A 20718-nucleotide genomic window follows, 5' to 3' on the forward strand; every position below is an offset into this window, starting at 1 on the left:
GCACCAAAATTATATTCCGCGCCCCCTCAGCACCTGGCGCCGCCACTGTCTCATTCACTCCACGTGGACTTGACAAGCATTGTCAGTTCCTAAAACGGACGCTATTGGTGGGAAAGGTTTGACGGGAGGATCCTACTAGGCTCCACGTGGACTTGACATATGGTTTTCAGAGAGAAACTGATCTTTCGGAACTTTCTTTGAAGTAAAAGGGCGTTCGAATCAGGACTTGAACTGTACCGGGCCGCGAGAGAATCTCCCGATGTTTACGACTTGCAGCCCAAGGTGGCTGATGTAATTCCTTCTCGCCAGTGCTGGTGAGAAATAGAAGCCCGTGCAGCCTCCAAATTTGAATTACAACTGTGGAGCCATTCTCCAGTTAGGGTCGGAAGGGTGATGCGACTTGCAGCCCCAACTGGCAATGAGAGGAAATGGTTTCGCAGCAGTGGCGATGAGCGACCAAACAATCTAACCAGGGAGGGGAGAGGGGTTGCTTCCCGTCTCCAAATTTGGAGCTTGACGGTCCATGTATTATGTGCAATTGAAATTTTTTGGTGACCGAAATGGTACAAGCCAATGAAAATCAGCGCTAACCAAATTAATTTAATGATATTGGCCAGAGAAAACTTAAAGATTCCATTAAATCAAGTCAAATATTAGAAAAAATAGTGCGTGTAATATTGATTCCCGCGGTCCTCCATAGGCGCGGTCAGACCCTCTGATTAAGGGGCCAAAAGCCTTGATGAAAGATTTATTTATTTATTTATTTATTTCGTCTTCTTTTACATGGCGAAGTTAAGGCTGTGGAGCCTTTTCTTCCACTTGACCATGTTTACAAAAAAAATTGAATGTGGAATAATTAAAATATTGAAAAAAATGGAAGAAAAAGAATATATAAAAATTACAGAGAAATAAAAAATACAAAGAAAAAATTACATATAAGAAAGGTAATCTAACCTATAGATAAAAAAGAGAGAAAAAAAGAGAAAGAAAACCTCATTCCATCTTACTGTTTATATACTAAACAGGGGCGTATATAGTGTGTGTCCGGACCCGCCGAAAATCACTCCACCTTCCGTGGCACAAAAGTTCTCTAAAAACTGAATATGCTGACCAAGGCAGAATTTATTTTATTTTAAAACTTAAACTAAACGTTACGTTTCAACCTTCTAGCAAGGTCTTCATCAGACTCTGAAGGCAGGAATAAGCAACTTAAGAATAGCGAATAATGCAAACAAGATAAAGGAAAACAGAGAAGAGGAAGAGGAAGGGACTGTGTACGAAGTGAAGTGTAAATAATGTCAGCGGAAACAAAAAAAGAGGCTGAAAGACAGGTTGAAAGAACATGGGGATGATGTACGACTTAAGATAGAGAGAAATGCGATATTTAAGCACACGAGAGAAATAGGGCATGGCATAGAGTTGGGATGAGGCTAAGCAGATAGGAAGGGAGAAGAGAACTAGTGAGAAAATGGAAGGAGGCCAAGGAAATATAGAAGAAAGGGGAAGAAGACACAATGAACTGGAATGGGGGACTGAAGATAAACAAAGAATGGAGGAAGGTGTTAGAAAGAATTGACAGGACAAGAGCGAAGGAGGAGAAAAGAATGAAGAGGAATGAAGAAAGAAAGGAAAAGGAGCGTGAGATAAGGAGTCCAACCACGTTCCAGATGAAAGGAAATGTTTATCTAAATCGCCAGTCAGGTGAAACATTAGTTGACAGGAGAAGGCCACCTGCTGGAACACCTGGAAAGGAATGTTCCAGATAAACAACTGTCTAACAATCTTGTGTCTGTAGGGGAGTGATTTTCTGTGTATGTGTGTGTGTGTGTGTGTGTATAATATATTCCTGTTTTGTACCTTATTTCTTTTGTACTTGGTGCCGAGTCTGAAGAAGACCTTGCTAGAAGGTTGAAATGTAACGTTTAGTTTATGTTTTAAACTAAAATAAATTCTGCTTCGGTCAGCACATTGAGTTTTTGTTATCATGGAAACAAGGCTTAATGGTGTTATAAAGTTCTCTGTTACTTTTTATTTTCCTTCTCTGCGGTTCAGACTAATTTACATATAAACATGATTTCGTACAGCAGATTCAAAACAACTACACATAATTTATTCATTTCCAATGTGTGACCAATTAATTCCACGACCCCATAAGGTGTAACACAGCTAGGCTAACGAATAAAATGGGTGTCTTAATAACAAGTAATTTGCTGGAGAACGAAGTGAGATAGTCAGGAAATATACCCGCCTTAGTTACTTGGAACTTTCGTTGGCTTGAAAATGCTTTATTTTTTTAAGAGCTTATTATTGTTTAATAACGATAATAAAGTTTATAAGTAAGAGTATTAGGAGGGGCAACTGCTTCCCCCACCCCCGTGCGCACGCCTATGCGGTCCTCTTACGTAAATTTTTGATATTAGAAATTTGTGGCGCTACGTGCGTTCAAATTATACACATTGGTTAATATTTAGACTGCATTCGATATAAACGGGAACAGTTGTCACTGTGCTACAGTCAGAATTATCATTAAATACACGTAAAGTAATAAATTCATTACTGGAGTTCTCTTCAAACTCAACCCACCGTCTCAGCTCCTTTATCTGTTAAATGACAAATATTATCATCAACTGTACAATGCATCTTAATACGAGACAACTGAAGGTATGAATAGATTCCAAAGCATTCAGTACTGCCATTGTACGTAAAATTATCGCACCATCCCCACAAGAAACAACATTTCAATTATTTTTATAAACACACAGGCCTTGGAAAACTTGCGGCTTGCAGGTAAATTAAATCCGTGTATCACATTCATGCTCATGCCGCTTAACATGTCGTGTGTCGTTAGTGGCCTTGTCTAGTTCGCTACACTTCTTGACACCAGGTGTAGTGCAGGTGCATCCCGGTGCCAGGCTGGTGCGAGGAAATCACTTTCAACCAACTATAGACGCTACACGCAAGAATAGCGGTGAGATTCAACAAATGCCTGTCTGCTGCTTTAAACATGCATTTCATTGTGCACGCACCACGTAACCATACACCGCTCCAGAGCGTAGTTCAAACGGAGCAGACACCAGGGATGCCCATTTCCCCCAAGGCCAGGGGCGGACTAAGACGAAATTGGGCCTGATGCTTCGGTGAACAATAAACCCAAGGACGTTATAGTTATGTCACAGCGCAAGGAATCACAGTAACTGTATAATAAGTAACGCTGTGTCTAGGCGTCCGAAATTGGGGCTCCAAATTTCATTCTAGGATTTATTTTTCAGGTTATTATAGCAAAAGAAAACTGTTCAGCTTTCGGAAAATTCTCGTTAGTTTTCATCTGGTCCTATTTCAGGAACGGCAAATAAATTCTAACCGATGGTTTCCGATACCGATAAATCGGCTATATTCTCAAATATACTAAACTTTTTTTTAATCAGAAATTCAAACTACGAATCTTTAAATACAGTAAAACCTCGTTAATACGGACTAATGGGGGGATAAGTTGACCGGTTTAACGAAAGTCCGGATTAACTGAAATAACCTAAAAGAACAGTAGAAAGTGCATTAAAACTCCGTTTATAGCAACTGTATTTAAAGGGCATAGACCTAAATACACTATACAGTACAGTAAAATGTAAAGCAATACGACAAGACAATACGTACATACGTTCTCCCATGGACGTTGGATGTACCTATTCTTAACCATTACGGAGCTATATGACGAATGCGATTGTTGACTTCTAGCCACATTTAAAACCTTGCATTCTGCTTTTTTCGCCTTTTGTCTATCCGAATTAAGCGAAGTCCGGCTTATCGGGGTGCGGATTAACGAGGTTTTACTGTATGCATTATTTTTTAACCAGTTCTTCTTTTGTTTTCTCGTTTCAAGATGTGTAGGATATGAAATATCACAAACTATGGCATATAAAGAAAATATTCGAGGATGCATATAAAATGGTGCTTCGTAGGGAGTGGTGGGCGGCAAACCAGCTTCCTGCTACGAGGCTGCCGACAAATCTCGTCTCGTCATCCCAAAGAAAACAATGCATTGAGGGTTTTCGATCGTCATGGAAGAGATGCAGAGGCCTTAAGATGAAAGCTGAATACAAGAGGCTGCAGGAATACTAGGACCAGAATTCCAGATGATGTGAAAATATGCGTGTGGCTACATGTGTACGAAACCTGGAGCCGCTTGCCAGCGAGCTGATAAAAGGGAAAATGTGAACCTCCGACAACGCAGCACCTGCGTCCCTATCACTTCGCATGCAGGACAGAATCTCGCTTCACAGATTTGTGGGGTTTTCGCTGGCGCAGAACCCCCCACAGCTGACACTTGAACTTAATTACCAAAGTTTGTGCTCTGCGAAGCCACCAGAACGTGGCAGGCGGAGGAACACGCGGGAATAACCTAAACATGCGACGAGTAGACCGCAAGAGTTATGTTAAGTTATAGTGTTCCGCGTTAATACATACCTGCAGAGTTTGCGGATCGGTGCTAGCAACGCGGACACTTAGAAACTTCCAGCGGGACTGAAATACTTGAGGCGCTCTAATGGTGCGGGAATAATTCGAATTATGCTTCGCTGCTCGTGGGGCTATATACCTATGGACCTAATAGTTGTCTGTGGTGCATGACTAGGAGGTGTGGGAATTGAACAATTTGCTTAATAGTGGAGTATTAACTACCTTCTACTGCTGAGAACATTGTAGGTTTCTTGTAATAAACATAGATTTAGCCAGCCTCCCTTGGTTTAGTGGTTAGCGTAATGTGTTATGCAGTCAAAGATTCTTTGTTAAAGATGGATATATCATGCGTTTCATACTCATCGTTGCGATGAAGCCAAAAGGTAGAAAAGATCGAAATAGAAAGATAAGGGTTGTCTCAGAAATATTTTCGTTTTTAAAACGCGGTGGCTCAGTCGGTAACGCGTCTGACTACCATGCTCAAGGTCCCGGGTTCGATCCCCGGCCGGTTCAAATCCGGGAACTTTTCTAACGTTGGAAGCGGCCCCGGCGCCCACCCAGCGTCGAATAACAGGGGTATCTGGGGGAAACCATGGGGGGTAAAGGCGGTCAGGGGCGTGGTGCTGATCACATCACCCCCACTCATGACCGGATCAAGAAAGTGTGGGGCGTTACCCCCACACCCCCTATACGCCTTCATGGCGTGGTGCTAAGCACAGGGGAACACTTTACCTTTTTTAAAAAAAACTATTAAAAGAAATACTTAAATTTTTGTAAAAAGATAAATTAATTATGAAAAGAAAGCTTAAACATTAAATTTTTATTTGTGGAAAAGAGTATTGGACAAATGGTGACCGTTCATGTTTTCACTTTCAATTATTCTTGAACTAAAGTTTTCGATCACTCGCCGAAGCATTGGACGAGGAATAGCATTGACTTCATCTGTAATTCTTTGCTTCAATTCTCTCAAATTGTGTGGCATTAGGGTGTATACCTTACTCTTAAGGTAACCCCGTAAAAAAAATCTGCTGGTGTCAAATCGGGACTTCTCGGTGTCCAGTTAGTGTCCCCTCTGCGACTGATGATCCTTCCTGGGAATAACTGATGGAGAGCATTCAGTGAATCATTGGTGACGTGACAAGTCTTGCTGGAAAAACGTGTTTCTGTTGTAGCCATCATGGTTCTGAATTGCAGGAGTTAAAAAAAAGTCCTAATCATTTGGCAGTAGCGCTCATTCCTGCCAGGTTATAATGATGCCGGTACAAACGACGCACAACAACATAGGAATCATTATTTTTATAAAACGCACCAACACAAAAAGCACGTTGCTGCCCCGTAAAGCGCTCCATGGCAACTAAATATTAACAATGTTGCTAAGCGTTTGCGATCTATGTGCGAATTGTCCCAGAGGCCGGAATCAAAAACGAAAATATTTCTGAGACACTCTTTATATTGTACACTTTACTTCATTATACAGGGTGAGGCAGCCAAACGGGAAGATTTTTCAAAAATCACAAAAAATAGAGAGCAAATATTATTTATTTTTTAAACATGAATGTACTGTACATGAGTGGAAATTACTAGTGTAACTGAAAAATGTTCATTTTTTTAATATGGTGTCAGTAAGATGACGTCCTTGGTGTTGCACACATTGTTGGAGTCCCAGAGTAAATCCGCTCATGACGCTTCATAGCATCTCCAACGGAATGTTGTGGATCTCTTGCCGAATTCGCTCCTTCAAATTGTAATGATGCGATCATTACTGGATCCTTTTTTATGTTATAAATTGTGTATGCCTATGTCTATGTCCTGTACGTTTGAGTTCTTGGCCGTTGGGGAGCGGTAAGTTTCCAGTAACGGTTTAGGTCATTAGCGGGGCCTATAAAAGGAAGGGAAGGCAGCAGTCGGCCTCAGATGTTTTGGTGCGATACGGCGAGGTAAAGAGGTGTCTCTTCTCTATGGGGCGAAACGAAGACTTTTCTTGATAATATGAATAGGCGGATACTTTAACTTTCTCTCTTTCTTTTAGTACACACACTTGCTCTTTTCACATTATTCCAATAGTTTATTTCATGTGGGAAACCGGGTACACAGCACACATACCTTCAGCCACCTTTTTTGGTACTGAGGGTTATATTTTTTTTTACTCGTGGAGCCAGTGGCTACGCGAGTCTACACACTCTCTTCGGGAAGGGGGGACAGGGTACACCGGAATGTAATGTTGTGAATAACGGCCAAGAATTAACTTCTGTAAATATAATATGAATAAACCTATATATATCTAAAAGGAAATGGGCGTTAAGTTGTAATTTGAAGAGGTACGTGTCTATTGCCTAAACTAGCATCCACAGAACTTCAGGTACTGCAAGTTTTGAACCTCGGGACAAGGATTCAAAAATGTATGGTTGTGTATATTGTGTATGTTGCTGAGAATCAGCTTAAAAACACAAAATATACCGTTACATACTGGGGGCTCATAGTCGGGATATTTTTTTGTGAGAAGTACTGAAGGCATATGTTATTGCGAAGTGGAAAGAAAGTAATAGAAGACAAAATGGCAATTCAAATAGACAGGGAGCTCATTGGCAAGTTGCTAGGCAGTGCGAACTTGGAGGGAAGGCCTGAGGAAGATATTGTTGGGGAACTTGAGAGACTTTCTCTAAACCGTACGCAAGGAACTTCGGCAAGGACGGGCGAGGAGAAAATGAACAAAATCTTGGAAAAAAGCAACATTAACATTCCGATCTTTAAGGGAAACGTCGGCGATGTAAGTCCACACGATTATTTGTATGAATTACGCAATTATCAGGAAATCATGGAAATTGGGGATACTTTTCTCTTAGATAGAATCTTGCCGCTTTCGTTGAAGGAAATCGCTGCAGATTGGTTCAGATTTTCGAGACCATTCGGCACTTTTAGGGAATTTGAGAAGGCGTTCTTGGAAGAATTCTTTAGTGTCGATTACGACTCTGAAATAGCAAGGATCATTCAGAACAATTACCAGTCACCAGACCAGTCTCTTCTTGCATTTATTCGACACACCAGGAAGCTTTTCGCAATGAGGGAGAAACGGGGGACAGAAGACGAGGTCATCCAGCACGTTTTGAAATTTTCCCATCCTAAATTCAGAACACACTTGTACAACAGAACATTCGCAACAATCAAAGATTTGGAAACCCATTCTATGGACATTCAAAAGAGATTGTATTCAGAAGCCCTATACTATTGCCCAGAACTGAGGGACAACAGTTCACCGCAGGTGTTCGCCCAGCCTTTTCCTGTGAGTGGAACCAAGCAATTAGCAGCCGCGGGGGCAACGAACCTCTTCGGCAACGTGAGAACAGAAGTATCAATGAGCGCCATAAATCCTGGACTGGTCAACCGGCTAAGCTTTTCCGGGAATGTTGGGACCCCGTCGAGAGCAGAAGAACCGACGAAGAGAAGGGGGATCCGTTGTTTTCGGTGTGACGGTCTTGACCACAAAGCCGCCATGTGTACTGCTTCAAAAAACTCGTTAGGCCCGAACAGAGCGACACCGCCATCGTAGCAGGCGCTGCGTGGAAGAAAAACAAAGGGGGGAGTAGGAAGATACGCAACTGCAGGAATTTCACTTCTGGCGACAAAGAGCCGTTAGTCCCCTGTAAAATCAATGGAAAGGACTTCTCCTTATTCGTAGACACAGGGGCCTCTGTGAGCACTGTAAATTTAGAGATCGCAAAACAACTGGAAAAACAAGGAAATAAGATTAACAATAAACGTATCAATATTTCTTTGGCAGTAGGCTCTGTACAATCATGTGGGGAAATGTATCTTACTGTACATTTGAATGGGGTGAAACTTAGGCATAAATTCGTCGTTTTGCGCGATTGTTTCAAGGGATTCATCGCAGGTCGTGGGTTCATAAGGCAAGCCGGATTATCTCTGCACTTGAAAGAGGGAGGCTACAGCTTTGCAGACAGTGACGTCATCTATTTGTTTTCTGCGGTGAAGAGGGAAGCGGGGATGAGTCTTCCGATTCTGCAGGGGATAACGTCGACTGTGGAGGCTGAAGCTGGGGCAACCGCGACGGTAACCGCGACGATGGGAAAAAGTGAAACATCTGATGCAACAACCGCGACGATGGGATATTGCCAAACACGTCCCGAAATAGCAGAATTGATTGTGCGTGCAGAATGTTCACCAGAAGTAAAGAAGAAATTAGCAGATATTTTAAACATCTACAGTAACGTCTTTTCTGAAAAACCTGGCGTTACACACATCTTACAGCACAAAATAGAACTAACCGATAGGACACCATTCTATTCTAAGCTTCGTATTTTTACTCCAGAAAAGCAAGAAATAATGGATAACTGTATCGATGAGCTGTTAGCTGGGGGTTTCATCGAGCCCTGCAAATCTAATTACATTAATTCACCGTTGTTAATCAGGAAAGGGGATAAATACAAGGTGATCCTAGATCCTCGAAAGACAAACGCAGTAACAAAGAAATCTAGGAATGAAGTCCCGGATATGTTTGAATCTTTGAGTAAATTAGGCAAGGCTAGATATTTCTGTAAATTAGATTTGGTAAACGCTTTTGGCCAGCTTTTATTGGAAGAAAACTCACGCCAATACACGGCATTCAACACTTCACGAGGAATCTTTCGCTATTTGAGATGTCCCTATGGATTGAGCATGATTCCTAACACACTGGCGAAACTGATGAATATTGTCCTTGGAGAGCTGCAGGGTGTCTCATGCATTGCATTTTACGATGACATTTTGGTTTATGGAGAAACGGAGGGAGAATTGTTGCTCGCGCTGAAAGAAGTTTTGGAGAGAATACACAAGGCGAACTTAACACTTTCACCATCGAAGTCCCAACTTTTTACTTCGGAAGTGGATTACCTGGGTTTCAGAATTTCTCACAAGCAAGTGATGTGCCACCCATCCAAGATTGAGTATTTGGACCAGATAAGGGCTCCGAAGAATGTGAAGCAACTCCAGAGCATTTTAGGATTCTTCGGATTTCTGAAAGGTCACATTAGCCACATGTCAGAGTTGACGAGTCCTCTCACTGACATGTTACGTAAGGGAATTCGCTTTCGGTGGACGGATGTTCACGAAGAGTGCCTGACCAAACTGAAGGAAGCTGTAAAGAATAACGTTTCTTTGTACATTCCCGTACTGAATGAGCCGTTCGTCATCTACAGCGACGCGAGCGATAACTGCGCCGGTTTCTTACTAGGACAGAGGGACCAAGGGGGGAAACTGCATGTTGTATCCTTTGGAAGTAAAAAGTTCTCACAAGCCCAGAAGAACTACAGCACAACGCACAAAGAATTCCTCGCTTTGCTCCTTGCAGTCGAGACTTTCGACAAGTACATCTGCCACGCTCCGGCAGTGGAAGTTTTCACTGACCACAGTGCTCTGACCACGATATTCAGTACTGAAAACAAGAGCGCAAAGATGTCAAGGTGGACCGCTCGTCTCTCGCGCTACCCTCTGCTCATCAAATACGTGAAAGGAGAGCTAAATCTGGTAGATTTTCTATCGAGAAATGAAGTATGCAACACCCATCCGTCTGAGTACGACGGGTTACCCGCAGCGCAGGAATCATTCCCCCTGGAAGATGAAAATGATGAAGGTTACGTAAAATTCGAGATGGAAGACGGAGCTGTGATCGATTCGTCAGATATTGCACAGAAACCAGTTGCTGACCTCAGTGCTTTGTGCACTATACAAAGCGCGAAGCAAATAAAGAAGAAACGACGAGAAAATTTGCTTCGAGGGATCAAACTACCCAAGGTTCGTCTCTCTAAAAGTGAAAAGATGCAGGGCTTTTCATTGTTGCCTTTCTCCGTGGCCGAGGGGAATGAAGAACACGAACCGCTGGATCCGAGCAGGCTTCTGGACACCACTTCAATCATTTCAGAGCAAATGAAAGATAATTTTCTTGCAGACTTAGCGAAGACTGTTAGGAACGAGGAGGTGGAAGGGACGAAGATGTACAACGAAAAGTTGAAGACACTGGCCAAATCTTCGTATTTCGACGATGATGGAATCCTTAGGAGAAATTTGCCTGCAGAAAAGTACAAAGAGAAAGGAACTGGCAAAATATGGGCACCTCTTTCTCTACGTGCGCAAATTCTTATGTCCTTGCATGATAGTGCATTCGCTTCTCACCCTGGAAGATTGAAAACTTTAGCAAAGGTCAGAGAACAATACACGTGGCTAGGCCTAACAAAAGACGTTATTCAATACTGTAAGTCGTGCCAACCATGCTGTGTATTTAAAGGGGACACGACTAAGAAGCAAGGCTTCATGGCAAGTAATAAGGAAACAGAAGTTGGCAAGAACTTATACTGTGACATTCTGGGACCAGTCGTTCGTTCGAAAAAGGGAAATTTCCAATACGTTCTAGTATGCGTTGATAGTTTTAGCAGATTTACTATCTTGCGCCCTCTTCGCGTTGTGACTGCGAAATCTGTGCTAGAACAATTACTGGATATATTCTCGATCCATGGATTCTACCCGAGAATCTCCACTGATAATCAAAGCATTTTCAATTCCAGAATGTGGAAACAGATGATGAAGATGTTTGATTCCAAGCAGATCAGAATTTCTCCATATCGCCCGCAGGGCAATCTCGCAGAATGCTACGTAAAGGCAACTAAACGTGCTCTTTCCACACTAATTTCGTCGCACAACGAGTGGGCGTCATCGTTACCGTACGTGCAGTTTGCATTGAATTCCCAAGTTTGCAACACGACCACATTCAGTCCAGCATATTTGCATTTTGGACGTTCTGTGAGGGGTCCTTTCGAGAAGGCCAGGGACGCTTTGCCTCAAGGGCCTGAAATCAGACAGGAGGACATCTTGGAATTCGTGGAGGAAACGAAATTCAGGATAGAAGAGGCCAAGAAGATAGCTTGCAACAATCAAGAGCGCATGCATAATGCACAGAAGAAAGTATATGATAAGAAACGCCGCAAGTGCACGTTTAGGGTGGGGGAAAAAGCTTGGCTTAAGGAACATCCTCTCTCTGATAAGGCCCGTGGAGTAACTAGTAAACTCTCGGGGAAGTTCTCTGGACCGCACGCAATTGTTGAGCAAACTTCGGCAAATACTTTCAAACTAAAACACAGCGAGGACGGAAGAATATTGAGAGCCAACAGCGATCAGTTAAAACCTTATTCTTCGCCGCCTGAGTTCGCGAAGAAAGTAGCCGGGCAAAATTCAGCGAAGGGAGCGCACGTATCTTCTCCAGAAGACGAGAATGAAGATGTACCCCAGATGCGTTACAAACTGAGAAACAGATTCTGATCTAATTTCAAAAGGGGATTTTTGTAAATATTGTATATAGGGATTTATCTATCTTTTCTTTATTTTTTATCTTTCATTTATTTTCTCTCTCTGATACCTCACACACTACTCCTGCAAACGTTTCGTTCCGCAGTCAACAAAAGTAACGCAAAGTTAGTGCGTATTTTTTTACCGCGTATTTTCGTCGAGAAGCCGCAGTTCGGTGGTGAGAAAATCCAGTGAATAGCAGTGACATCTCTGGATGTAGAGCCATTTAGACCCATTCATGTGGAAGCCGGTCGAAGCGGTGTCTTCCGATCTCGGCAGGAGCGCAGAGCAGTGGCGTTGCCGGGAGTCGAACCAGCAGCCTTGGTGACTTGGATGGATTTCCAGGAGACTGTCCCTAATTGGTCCAGGAGGAAGGATGGAAGAGATGCTGAGTGGGTAAGAATCGACGTGGGTTAACCAGCTCCAGTGCTGAGGGAAGAACGCAGATCTCGAAGTACACTTGTGGACAAAATTAGAGTGAACATTGACTGTCAGTGTCGTGTGACCTAATGAAAGTGTGTTTGTAGTGAACAGAAACTGCGGACAAGTGTATTGTGTATATTATTATTATTTTTCTAGGTTACAGAACTTTGATTTTTCTCTCTTCAGGAAGGGGGGACTATGTAATGATGCGATCATTACTGGATCCTTTTTTATGTTATAAATTGTGTATGCCTATGTCTATGTCCTGTACGTTTGAGTTCTTGGCCGTTGGGGAGCGGTAAGTTTCCAGTAACGGTTTAGGTCATTAGCGGGGCCTATAAAAGGAAGGGAAGGCAGCAGTCGGCCTCAGATGTTTTGGTGCGATACGGCGAGGTAAAGAGGTGTCTCTTCTCTATGGGGCGAAACGAAGACTTTTCTTGATAATATGAATAGGCGGATACTTTAACTTTCTCTCTTTCTTTTAGTACACACACTTGCTCTTTTCACATTATTCCAATAGTTTATTTCATGTGGGAAACCGGGTACACAGCACACATACCTTCAGCCACCTTTTTTGGTACTGAGGGTTATATTTTTTTTTACTCGTGGAGCCAGTGGCTACGCGAGTCTACACACTCTCTTCGGGAAGGGGGGACAGGGTACACCGGAATGTAATGTTGTGAATAACGGCCAAGAATTAACTTCTGTAAATATAATATGAATAAACCTATATATATCTAAAAGGAAATGGGCGTTAAGTTGTAATTTGAAGAGGTACGTGTCTATTGCCTAAACTAGCATCCACAGAACTTCAGGTACTGCAAGTTTTGAACCTCGGGACAAGGATTCAAAAATGTATGGTTGTGTATATTGTGTATGTTGCTGAGAATCAGCTTAAAAACACAAAATATACCGTTACAAAATCATCCCTGGTTCCTGGAGAGTTGTCCTTGAATACTTTGGATTTGAGGTAACCCCAATGAAAAAAGTCAGGAGCTGCAAGTTGGGTGAACGGGTAGGCCACGGAATATCGCCAAATCTGCTGATGAGACGACCAGGAAATGCGAGTCTAAGCACATCCATACACACTCTGGCAGTATAGCTAGATGCACCATCTTGCTGAAAGAGTGTTTCTTCATCTGGGTCATAGTCATCGAGGGCAGGCAGGAAAAAGGTTACCAATATGTCAGCATAACGTCCAGCGTTTACCGTCACCGTGTTACCGCTCAAGGTCACGCACCCACTCTCATAACCCCGAACCACGCCCGCCAGCCATTCCTGAAATATTTCCGTTTGATTGCCTCTCGCAACGTCATGGGCGGATTTACTCTGAGACTCCGAGGTCTCCCCGATGGCGCAGTGGTAGCGTCGTCTCCTTGTAATCAAGGGGTGCCGAGTTCGATACCCGGTGGAGGCACATAGTGGCTCGGAGGCACATAGTTATTAGACTATTATTGGGATTAAAATTGCTGGGTGAGCAAACAGTGTTTGTAAATAGTGAAGGTAATTTTTTAGATCTACGTGCTACGAAACTTACGTTTTTCTTAAAATTAAAATTCCTTGCGTAACGCCAAAAAGGATTTTTCAGGGCTTCTACTTCTTCTTCTTCTTTTTAACTGTCCCTGTCAGCATTATCTTGTCGACTTTGAACATCGTTATTGTATCGTATTTTTTTTAATGTTTTCTTCTAAGATTGATAGTTAGTCTCTCAAATTAATCAGAATCACTAACATAAAACGATTATTATGAATAATTCACTATTTCTGACCTTTTTCTGTTTCTATTTTTTTAAAATATGTGTATATATATAAAAATCACTTTATATTTCGAGTCTACATTTCCGAGCATATGCATACAGCATCCATATTAATGAAGGGGATAAATCTGTTAGAATGGATGAGAGTGTTATTGGAAATGGAATTTTTAAACGTTGTAAACCTTTGTAGAGTGTGATTTGTTGATGTGAAAAATTTGGACATTCTAGAAATAAATGTTGAGCATCAGGATTATTATTGCTACATTTACAAGTTTCTTGAGTTTTAATATTTATTTTTGCTAAATGTGCTGGAGTACGTACATGTCCTGTTCTGAATATATTAATAAAAACTATGATTTGCCGTGGGAGTGTGTATGAATTGAACCAAGGGACCTTGGATTTAAATTCTGCAATCCATCTATATGTATTTGATGACGGACGATGGATTCCTGTCACAGGCGCAAGTCTGAAGAGTTCGGAATCTGGATTCATGTCACAGGCGCACGTCTGATTTTTTTCTTTTTCTTCTTATGATTGACTTGTGCAATGGAAACATTTGCGATTGCGATATGTTATTTGTGTGATATATTGGCGGGTTGGACATTTCAGACATTGGATTTCATTTATGCGACTTCAAAAATTGGAATAAATTATTTATTTTTGGCAACTGCAGGCCGAAAAGCGGAGGGTTGTATTTTCTAAATGACTTGTGGGATGGATAATTTGCGACTTCTTGTTTTTATGATGCGACGGGAGTGGAGGGTGGTATTCTGTGGAAAAGGACAACAAGGACTTTCAACATAGGAGTTACTTCATTTTTGGACTTTGAAATTTAACTTCGACCCGCAATTCAGTGCCTGGCCTTGGTAAAAAGAGGTAAGTTACCTTCTTAGGTTTAATTTTAACCTTCATTTTTGGTATCTTCATGTGTCGATGCGGAAAACAGTGAGAAATAGTGTTGGGGGCAGGTGACTCCGGCCAATTTCTAACATACCTTTAAAAGGAACTCTATAAATAAAGGCGGGGTCGCGGTAGCGGTAGGTTAATTACCTCATGGCCGGAGCCCGCAATCGGTGGGAAATTTGGACTCAACAATTTCAAACGACATTATCTCAACTTCAAACGGCTGTACATTCGTAAATACTTGTTTCCGCGCTCCAAATTTTTGTTCTTCATAATTAGCATCACATAATCTTCATAAATAAAAAAAACTTGCGAAATCGAGGGCGTGGAATGGGGACAACGGACCCTTTATCTGCCCCAAAAAGAGAGCGGATATCCCAACCCGCACTATCCCGACACACATAAATACACAAAAAGTTTAATTCAATGTTTCCTAAAACTTCAGAATCGAAACGGGAACGTATAGGGAGAACGGGGAAGTGGCGAACACTGAGATAATACCGAACATCCAGTTTTTGAACGAAAAGCAATCTTTTGAAGCCAATGTCTAGTGCTGCCACCTGTGCCGGTAATGCGTGAACAAGTTCCACTGCCTCCAAGGTCAGTTGTCTGCACGGCTTGGAAGAGGAAGTGCGAAACGTGTTTCCGCCAATTCCCTTGTAAAATTCACTCTACTTTACAGTGAAGTAAGTTTAATTTTGTTACATTATCTAAGCTGTTTATAATGCACATATAGTATAAACGTTTTAGTAGATGTTTTACTTATTCGTTTCACGACTTACAAAGTTCAAACCATGATGGCGTGTAAAGGGCAATGACGAACACGATGTTCGGCATTGCCCCTTATATGGTTTTAATATTAGCGTATGAAGCAAAGAATAAGTTAGCCAACTTGATTTATGTTTGAGCCTCAGCAACAAAGGCCACTAGCTCCCAACATAATATAAAAAATACGAAATAAATTAAAATTGAACTAATAGAATTCAAGAAAATTTCATTTTATTTCTCTTAAACCTTTATTAGAACATTGTAGTGTGTTCAACATAAAACTGTGTAGCCTAAAACTTGTTTTTGAAAGCTAAAAATATCTCAGGGATACCATACAATATATTTTAAGGAAATTCTGTATTATATGCCTAATGGCATTCTTTTCGAACCAGAATTTTTACACCATTGGACACAATTCTATTTCACTGTCATCATATGTGCAGCGCACTTTTTTTTAAGGCTAACTTCACCATTCCTTTTTCTTTCTGTTGCAGATGAGAAACCTTAACGGAAGACAGACCGAGCCCAATGGACGGAGGAAGACCTGGAAAACGTCACATTTTTTGGCCCTCTTAAATTTGCTTTTAATAAAGAGTGTGATGTCCATATCCGAGAATATAACATAATATTGCCATCTGATGTTCCTGTTCTTTTCAAAAAAGCTTACCTTAAAGTAGCGAATATGGGAAAGGGGGTATCAGGTTTTAGGACTACTGGAATCTACCCTTTCAATCCAGATGTTTTCAGCGAAGAAGACTTCCTTAGTGCTAACATAAGGTGTGGCCATGAAGAAAATGCACCTAACAAATGGGAACATATTCCTGTCGCTCATATTTCACCAATCCCAGGCCCCTCAGGAATAAACAACAACACCAAGCAAACAAAGAAGGGTCGTAAGAAACAGCATTCGGAACATTTGACTTCTTCTCCCATGAAACACAAGTTAGAAGACAAGAAGAAGAATCTTTGGCGTTTGTTTGACAAACAAAATTATTTCGACTCTTCAGAAGATGAGGATGTGGCGCGAAGTGTAAATGTCTCAAACATCTGCTACAGTGATGAAGATATAGACTTGATTGATTTAAATGTGGATGGAGTAGAACAAAAGGGAACGCAAAAAGTGTGCTGTGTTTGTGGGGAATTTGGGCGGGACAAAGAACTAAGGTATAAGTGTTCAAACATCACATGTACAATTGGACTCACAGAGATTGCAGTTCGTGAGAGAAAGAGGCATCAGCTTATCTTTGTGACTTTTGTGATAATTAACATCAAATTCTTTTCTTGATTCAGCGGGTGGAAAGTGAAAAAAAGTATCATTTTGCTAATACAAATTACTTCGTATCACGAATTATTACTTCAAAAAAACATGTAGAGGCCTTATAATTAAAAATAAAATGTATATCCAGTTCTATCATGGAAGTTCTCATAACGGGGGGTAATGCCGAAAAGTGTATTCTTTTACTTTTTTATTATTAACAGCTAACATACTAAAATTTTAAACTTCTCTCAATGGGGGATTGGTAAAGCAAAGAAGGTACTTTCCACTCAACATATTATTTGTGATAAAAAAATTAAAATCTCAGCTGTAAGAAAGCTCAAAGCTTAAGTGTTCGCCATTCGCCCGTTCTCCCCTACTAAATATCAGTATTCTTGTACGCAACATATTTGCTACACACATATCTTACATGTACATTTATATATTTTCATAAGTTAATGTTACATCAATGCCCAGAATTCTAACAACAAGCATTGCGTGTTTTGTCCAATTTTGGTAAAGCCATGGAACCACTTTTCACGTGATCTTTCTAATCAAGGTTTCATGCAGCCATCTTGTTGTCCTGTCATTTTCCTGTCATACTAAGCGAAATAAAGTATGTACGGGAATCAACTTCAATTATTATTTATAAAGTAAAATGCCAGAACAAGAGAATGTCTTCACATTTAACAAATCCAAAAATATCGTCTAAATCTTGTGCCCTAATCTTATCACTGACAAGAATATTTAGAAAATGCGAAGGAAGGGGAGTCGGAGGCACGTTAACTGATCCATGGCAGATACCATTCATGCTTACGTGTTTCGTGACTTCAATACCTTGCACGCACCACTTACAGTAACTCCCCCACCCCCTCCACCCAATACGATAATGCATCACGTCACGTGATGTGTTGTTAACTTCCCTAAGGCACTTTTAATAAACATGTAGGAACGAATGTGAGTGAACTCGCGAATGTTTACATTCAAAACGTTGTATGTTCTATGTGCACGATATATTTTATGAAGCTGCAAGCATGTTGCTATTTTTTGCTCTTTCCGTTAATAGAATAAATAGCTTGCGAAATGCAAATCAAAACATTATATGGGACAGCTTTGCCATCCTAACACGAGTATAACTTGCTGAGCAAACTTAAAAATAACAAACAGCATGAATATATTATTTCAAATTACTCAATTGTACAGTAAACGAATCAGTATAGTATCTAATTTGTATACAGACGTAATATCGGTTTAATGCGTCAATTGCAAACATGCTACATAAATATACCAGGCACAAACAATTACGAAATGTTAATGTGCTGTAAGCAATGTAAAATACACCTTCATTTGTCAAACTTGTTAATCTGAAATAAAAACTTATACTTTCATTAAAAATTCAAGGTTGGACAATCACGAAAAGAACTATGAAGATCTCGAGTATAACAGTGACGTTATTTCAACAAATCAAGTGCAAGGGGGAATGCGAAAATGAATGAAAAACTCGAACATTTCCGTGATAATCGTAAACGGGAATGTTCAATTTGACGGTTTCGACACAGGTATCGTTGCTAAACGTTGCAGTGTCTGTAATCAATTCATTATGCTTGCTACATGCGTGGATAGAACTACGTTATCGCATATTACAACTTGGCTACAGGTAACATTTAACAGTTGCAGTGAGAAAAACGAGAATAACAGAGGAATGAAATGGTTGTACTTACCGTTTTATTCTCATGCTCCCATTAAAGGAAGGTTGCACAAGTCACCACTAACCAAGAAAAAACTGATGACCTGGTTGTTAAAATTTGTCATGGTTGAACCCCTCGTTCCAAAAATCCTTGCCGCACACCCGCGCTTTCGAAATACACTGCCCCAACCCAGTAGCTTTCCCGTGATCGATCTATGGCAAGAGCTTCACTTCGCCCAGTTGGCAAAAAACCTTTCCGCGTCTAACACCACAAAATTTCTATATTGATGTTTTCACCCTCCCTTCTCCTCGAATAGCTGGGCTGTAAAAAAAAACAACAGCAGCACAGGAAAATTAATCCTTCACTCTCCACCACATATGCTGGTCACGTCGCCTTTGCTAGGGTCAGGGGTCACACGCACACACGCACTGCAGGTCACATAGGAACCGGGTTGAGTCGCACCGAACCGACACAGGCCTCGCTAGACAACAGACGCGCTAATGCCGCGAACTCTCGCCAGATGGCAGTCGGCGCAAGGGGACTTGGCACCCTGTTCCTGGGAGGGGTGGAACGGTGTCGCTGCTTGCAGTCTCTCCCTCCCTTCGCTTTTTTTGCTTCCGGGATGATTTTTTTTCTAGCAGATCGCGATCTGATTTGTCAGTTTTGTGCACGATGCATGCAACAAACGATCCACAAGTTGTTTTGCTCTTAATGACTTTCTGAGCATTTACTAATTACATGTTTTATGCGCCGAAAGCTTCTTGCATTCAGTCAGAGATGCAACAACGAATTTTTGTCTGCGGGGTGAGGGCGGCAAGTACCAGCATAAACGTACCAATAGTAATAATAAATGTATTATTATTAGTATTAGTATTATATTAGTAGCAGCAGCAGTAGTATCAAAGACCCTATTATCCTCGTAAATTACGCAAAAAAGGGGGTAGAAGTTGATGCTAAAGCATTTGGGTTCGAACAAACGATTTAAAATATTTTTCTCTTTCCAAACGTTCAATTTCACATTAATAATGGAAAACAAGCACACAAACTGTTTTCTTGAAAGACAGAAAATGTATGATAAATGCATTCGGTATATAATTCTCTTTATACACAACATGTATAACTTCCATGTGCAACATAGCCTAAATTTTACACACGTGCAACATGGAGCGACATAAAATAAGAAAATACATTTTGCAACAAGCAACACTAAATCGTATATGTGTTCAAACTGTCTTTAATACATACATATATTTATATACTATATATATACTTACTGTAATAGTGAAATTAAAACTTTTCGATTTAAATTATTGATTTTTGTAATTAATGATATTGTTTCGTAATTATGGAAATTATATTGAACTCTTCAAACATCAGTGCATATAGTTTTATAAAGGTAAAAAAATTACCGCGATTGATTGATTGATTTGCTTTATTTTACTTCGCTTTTTGTGCCACTTCTGGCTAATTTGAGTGATCACATGATGAAATTTATGAATGGACACTCACAAACATCCATGCCCAGGCCGGGATTCGAACCCAGGACCTCTGGCGTCGTAGCGCTATGTGCTACCACAAGTTATACAAGTTATATCGTGTCATAGGCACATAGGAAAGGGGTGGGGGAGGGCGCCTCCTCACATTCTCGATCTCGTCCATAGTTGGAGGTGATGTGATCAGCACCCTCAGGTTTGCCCTCAGGCAGAGGCTGGGTGGACTCCAGATCTGCTCTTTGCAGGGACATTGTAAAATTGTCATCTGAGATCACCCGCTGTGAGAATTGAACCCGAATCTCCCAGTCAGAAGCTTCATCGATTTTTTATTATGTATTTTCCAATTATAATACTCTTAATTTGCAATATATTATATTTTGCTATGGTTTCTCCACATCAAACATGAACGACACAAATACCCATGCCTCACCTCACCTGAAAACCCTCGCATCGTAGCGCTCCATTATATCCACTTCTTCATGGAGAAGGACGGCCGAACTACTGCATCTCTTGCATGTAGTTTGACACAGTAAGAAATTTATATTCAAATCCAAGTCTTTTAAAACAGTAAAAGCTAAAATATTGTCCATAAAGTCAGCATAGACATTCATAACATCTGTTTTATTTATTCGCCGTTTAGGTACATTA

General features: G+C 41.0%; 1 protein-coding gene across 4 annotated transcripts in view; it reads right to left on the minus strand.

Moving 5' to 3' along the window:
• The window catches only part of RhoGAP100F (Rho GTPase activating protein at 100F), an 858958-nt gene extending 839954 nt beyond the window's left edge, over positions 1–19004 (minus strand). For all 4 annotated transcript variants that reach the window (XM_083112158.1, XM_083112157.1, XM_083112161.1 and 1 more), the window contains exon 1: positions 18611–19004. The gene's annotated coding sequence lies outside the window, so the exon portion shown is untranslated. The remainder of the gene's footprint in view (positions 1–18610) is intronic.
• Positions 19005–20718: the final 1714 nt, after the last annotated feature.

The sequence above is a fragment of the Lepisma saccharinum genome, chromosome 26 (genome assembly GCF_977018435.1).
Source record: "Lepisma saccharinum chromosome 26, izLepSacc3.1, whole genome shotgun sequence".
NCBI classification, from domain to species: domain Eukaryota; kingdom Metazoa; phylum Arthropoda; class Insecta; order Zygentoma; family Lepismatidae; genus Lepisma; species Lepisma saccharinum.